The following is a 5,998-nucleotide window of genomic DNA, read 5'->3' on the forward strand; positions in this document are numbered from 1 at the left end:
TGCCTTGTTGGATGTAGTCCAGGAATGGTCCTGCAATAGTTCTTCTCTGTGCCAAGTCACCCTTCACTACATTTTTTTTTTTTTTTTTTTTGCTCCACTTGAACAGAAATTGTTCACCTTTTCAGGTTGTAAAAATGGTATGTTGTCTCTGTTGCTCAGAATAGTATTAACTTTAAATTAGTATTAACTAACACTACCCATGATAACTGTAGGGATTTGCATGGGGAAGCTGGTGAGTTTGAACCACCCATCTTGAGATTCACACTGACCTTGAGGTCCAGTGATTTATCCCACAGTGCCACTAATGGGCCCAAGGTCACACATTAAGCAACAATGCAGTCCTTGAACTCAGTGTCAGCACAATCTAAAACCTCTTTTCTCTCTCTCTCTCTCTTTTTAAGTTTTCATTGTGAATTGAGTGAAAATTTAGAGCCAGATGATCAGTTTTATATTCAGCAATTCATATACTTTGTTTTGTTACAAGGGTTATAATCTCTTCCATGTACCATCAGTTAAGAATATTTCTGGCTATTCATTTTAGCTCTTTTTTTTTTTTTTTTTTTTAAACATTCAGGCATATATAATAATTTAAACCACCAAAGGGCACATTCTGAAAGTCTGCCTCCTGGCTGCCAGCTCTCAGTCCTGCTCTTTCCATGAATCTAGAGTCCTCTGCTGCTCTCTCTCCCCATGTCTCCATCTCTGCCTCTCCATGTCGCTGCATCTCTGGATAAGATTCCACATTCAGCTTTTGTTCTTCTCCCTTGATCCTAGGGGATCCTCTGTTTCTGAACTGTAAGATTAACTACTTCCCTTTAAAATCCCTGTTTTCTATCCCTCTACCACAAGGTTGTCCTAAATGTCCCAGGAAGCAGTACCTCTCTGAAGAAACTAGAACAGTTCATAATATTGTATTCAATAAATAACTGATGAAAGATACAGTTATATTTGTATAGTTCACTCACTGCCATCTCCATGTACTCTGTTCTACTACTCATTGTGCAGATATTGAGATTCAGCAATACATTTATTTCCTTTTGTAACACATGTAGTCATAGTAGAACCAAAACTTTACCTAATGTCTCTTAATTCATACTGTCATGGTTTTACTGCTATAACATGCTGCCCATATCCCAAATTACTATTTAATATAAAAGGGATAAGAAAGACTGACCTTCCAGTGGTACTTGAAAAGAAGTTGCCTAATTATGGGCTTCAGTCAACACATCAAGTTGCATTTTCCAAATAGACTTTAACAACATTGGAGTTGATCATTATCTTTCAATTTGCTTGATAATCCAGGGAGGAAGAAGAGATGTACATTAATCATAGATTAATGGCTTGGGGTATATTAGAACAGTTCTACAGCATCTCATAATTTGACTGACAGAATCTAGATCACACAGAAACTTAATTTTTAATATTGGGAAACCAATATTAAGTAGCTACTGTGTTCTGGATATTGGGGGAAGAATCCCATGCATGATATCTGACAAATTCTGTATGATTTTTATGTGTAGACATTCATTACAATGATAATTATTTGCTTAATGGTTTTCTTCTTAGAAGATTAAAAGTTTTATCAGGAGCAGTCAGGACTTTATGACAGCTAAGGTGAAGATGCAGTGAGGTTCACCATCAGCAATATCATAGTATACCAGGCAAAGCAGATCCTGGGCAGAGCTCCAGATCTTGTAACCACAGACATGGGAATATTTAAAAGGTTTGATGGCTTATAGCTAGTAGAACTCGTAGCAAAAGTAAGAAATCACGTACTTTTGAATCTGCCAGGCTCACAACCCATAACTGACAACTTGGGCTAGACCAAACAGCAAGATCAAGTAGGGCAGCAGACACACCACAGAAAAATGCATGCTGGAACATCAGAGCAAGGGTCGACAATACACTTTGTTTTGCTTTGTTCTGATTTTTTTTGTACCTGTTAATTGTCCCACCTCCCCCCACAGTTTACACATCCCTATTCTGATGGCTAGAGGGGGATCCTGAGCACATGGACATGCCCCACATGCACCACTGATGGGTTCTTCTGCCATGCATACACACAGATACTCTCAGCCCAAAGCCAGCATTGAACTGTTTTTTGTTTTTTATTTAATACAGAAAAGCCATAAAGAGAGGTGTGGAGAGGGAGAGTTTAAAAACAAAACAGGCCAAAAATTAAATTACATCCTTAGCTGCAGCATAATAACCAAGAGTGTAATCTTGAAATCTCTCAGGAATTATTAAGGCAAGAAGCTAAAAGAAGACATTAAAGTCATACTCATATTAGGCTAGAGTTTTTGTGTTTTTTCCTCCTCTCCCTTTTCTGCAATTATAGATGACAATATCCAGTCTAGTTTTTTTTGTTGTTGTTGTTATTGTCATTATTGTTTTTGTTGTTGTTGTTTTTTGTTGTTGTTGTTGTTGCTATTTTGTTGTTTTATGCTTCCCCTTCTACATTAAGGGGACTCTTTCTCTCCCTATATTACACAAGAACAGACAACAACTGCTGCCCTATAGTCAAGCTACAATCACACTCTATAAAACACCAAAATCCAGGCAAGAATCAAAACCAACTGCCATATGCCAGGGAAGCAGTTATTCTGAGTTAAGCAATACAAAGAGTGAAAAGGGAAGCCCACATCCTGATCACATCTACCTGAAAGCAATAAAAATCACAAAAAATACCAAAACACATACTCAATAAAGTATTAAGGCCACAGATAAATACTAAACGTGTCCAAGAAGCAAAAGCAGATGCCATATCAGCACATGTCCAGAAACAAAATAATATGTCTGAGACAAATGACCTAGAGGTAGACCTCGACTCCATTCTGGAAGGAGGGCACCTGAGTGAACACCCCTGTCTGTCCCCAACCTTACCCCATGTTCTCCCCCTGGTTTATGTGCATCCTGATTAACCTTGCCTATATACCCTTAGTTTTAATTTTAAGTCTTGGCACTCCTGACGATTGAAATTTCTGTCACAGATTAACCTTTTCCTTCTTCTACTTACTCTGTACCTTTTTCTTTCTGACTATAATGTGTCTCTAACTAGACTAGTCTGCAGTTTCTCCTCTGTTTTCCAGTTCCTTTTCTCTGACTGGTGCATGCTGAGCTTACTAAGAGAACCTAGTGCAGCATTTTGGCCTCACATAGGACTGGGTTTCGGCCCTTCCTAAGGCCAATTCCTCGGTGGGCATTGTACACCAGCACTATAACTCACGTAAGCAGCAAAGCCATCAGAAACATCTTTGTTATCACTGAGAATACTAAATAGATCAGAGCACTATGGGTCAAACTGTATCTACCCCTCTAGGCCTAGTCCAAAAGCACTTCGAAGAAATTCGACACTTAGATACTAGAGATGGCCTGATCCTAAGTAAAAGAAAAATGGTTGTCCTTTGTAAAAAGGAATGGCCTATTTTCAGCATTGACTGGGCCGAAGCTGGAATCTTTGACCTACCCACTATCCATTGGGCCAAAGAAATAATCATTACAGACCCTGGTCACCTGGGTCAAATCAGTTACATAATCACATGGGAAGGCCTAGTGACAAATCCACCCATGTGGCTTAAGCTCTTCCTACCACCAGTCCCACTAAAATCTGTCTTAATGGTGACACCAAAAAAAGAAACCCTCTGCTCCTCGGGGACCAAAACCACTCCCCTCATCTGACAGAGAAGAGGAGCTCTCCTTTCCCTCACCATATTGACATCTTTCATGGCCCCAAGTACCGGTCGAGGCTCCAGAAGTAGACTCCTGGAACAGCCCACCTCATACCCAAGCCAGGACATGATGCAATGAACCCCTGCGAGATGAATCTGCCGCTCTCCCTCTCAGAGCCTTAGGTCCCCTGATGCAGATGGAAACCCTGACCTAGTGCATTGGCCTTTTGCCATGAGTGACCTTTATAATTGAAAATGCAGAATCCCAAATTTTCAGAAAAACCTAGTGGTCTGGTAGAACTTTTAGACTCTGTTCTTTTTACCCATCATCCCACCTGGAATGATTGCCACCAACTCTTACAGGTTGTTTTCACCACGGAAGAAAGAGAAAGAATTGTAACAGAGGCTCGGAATCTAGTTCCAAGGCCAGACGGGAGACCGACCATTAACCCTGACCTCATCAATCGTGGGTTTTCCCTGAGTAGGCCCAACTGGGACTTCCACACGGGAGAGGGGAGGGAGAGGTTGAAAGTCTAGTGTCAGATTCTAATGGGGAGTCTCCGAGCATCTGCCAGATGGCCAACAAATTTGTCCAAGGTAAGTCAGGTGATCCAGGGTAAAAACGAGTCTCCAGGAGCATTTCTCGAATCTCTCCTTGAGACCTATCATACCTACACTCGTTTGGACCCCGAAGCTGAAAACAACCGATCAGCTGTCAGTTTGGACTTCATGAACCAGTCTGCACCTGACATCCAGCGAAAATTGCAAAGGCTCAAAGGCTTTGAAGGTAAGCGACTTGTTTACCAAGGTAGGAGCGCACATCTACTTCAGTCCAAAGAAAGTCTCCGTAACAGATAAAAGCAGAGAATCTATACATGTGCTGACTCTCGGATTAAAAAAGAGCATCTGTTAATACTTCACTCTCACAGAAGTTCTTAAAAATTAAGCCAGAGTCTTGTAAAAGTGAGCTAGAAGTTGGCAGTACAGTAGAAGTCAAAGTGTCTTATGTTGAAAATCCTGGCTATTTCTGGTGCCAGTTGACTAGAAACACACAAGTGCTTAGAACTCTGATGGGAAATACTATTGCAAAAGTACAGCTACTCCTTATCAGGGAACCACCCCAGCTTGTTTGGAAAAACCAACAGTAAATGTAAAAAGGTCCAGGGCTCTGATTAGTGGAGCAGAATCTGCAGAGCATGTCAAAGTTATATCTGTAGGTTACGGAGACAGAGATATGTTATCTGTGAAGAATATTCAATTAGTGAGGAGTTTCTTAACCTTAAGGTCCAGGCTTTTAGGTGCAGTCTTTATAATTTAATTCAACTAACTGGTTAGAATCCCTTTGTTTGGGATGAAAGGCTATACAAGCTTTTAGTGAGTTTATAAATAATGTTTGGATAAGCACACCTTTTGCAACTCCTTTACGTTCATCCACGGAACAGCTTGTAGTTTTGAACTACTGACCTTGAGGTTTTAGCCCGATTCGTAACCACATTATAAGGATCTCTGGTACCATAGTGGTTAAGAATTGGGCTGCGAACCTTAAGGTCAGCGGTTCGAAACTACCAGTCGCTCCACGGGAGAAAGATGAGGCTTTCTACTCCCGTAAAGATTTACACCCTCAGAAACCCTGTACAGGGTCACTATGGGTTGGAACTGACTCGATGGCACGTAACAACAACAACAACAACTGCATTGTTCTTGAAAGATGCTGATAAAATGACTCTAGGTCAGACTCTTAAAATCACAACCCTGTATGCTATTGAAAAAGTGTTGCAGTTCCCACCAGACAGATGGATGTCGAATGCCCGACTAGTCCATTATCAAGCTCTACTGCTCAATCCTCCAAGAATACAATTCACAGCAACTAGCACCCTCAACCCAGCTTCACTACTGCCAGACCTACTCCTCAAAAGCCACCTTAAAATCTTCAATCTCTGAGCAAAAAATAGTCAAGGCAGTGTCTAAATGTGCAACATGCTGGGTATTAAATGCAAAGAAAAGCCAACATAATAACTCCGGGTGCCAAGAGAGAGGCTGGGTTGAAGCCTTCCCAACAAAAAGGGAAACTGCCACTGTAGTAGTAAAAAACTGCTTGAAGAAACCGTTCCCAGGTACGGACTACTGATCCTCTTAGGGTCAGATATCAGGCCTGCTTTCATCTCTCAGGTAACCCAAAAAGTAGTACAGACTTTGGGGACAAATTGGTAATTACATTGTACATATCCCCCAAAGCTCTGGTCAGGTTGTTGTTGTTGTTGTTGTCAGGTGCCATCGAGTCGGAACCGACTCATAGCGACTCCATGCACAGCAGAACGAAACAATGTTCG

The sequence above is a fragment of the Chrysochloris asiatica genome, unplaced genomic scaffold (genome assembly GCF_000296735.1).
Source record: "Chrysochloris asiatica unplaced genomic scaffold, ChrAsi1.0 scaffold00410, whole genome shotgun sequence".
NCBI lineage: Eukaryota > Metazoa > Chordata > Mammalia > Afrosoricida > Chrysochloridae > Chrysochloris > Chrysochloris asiatica.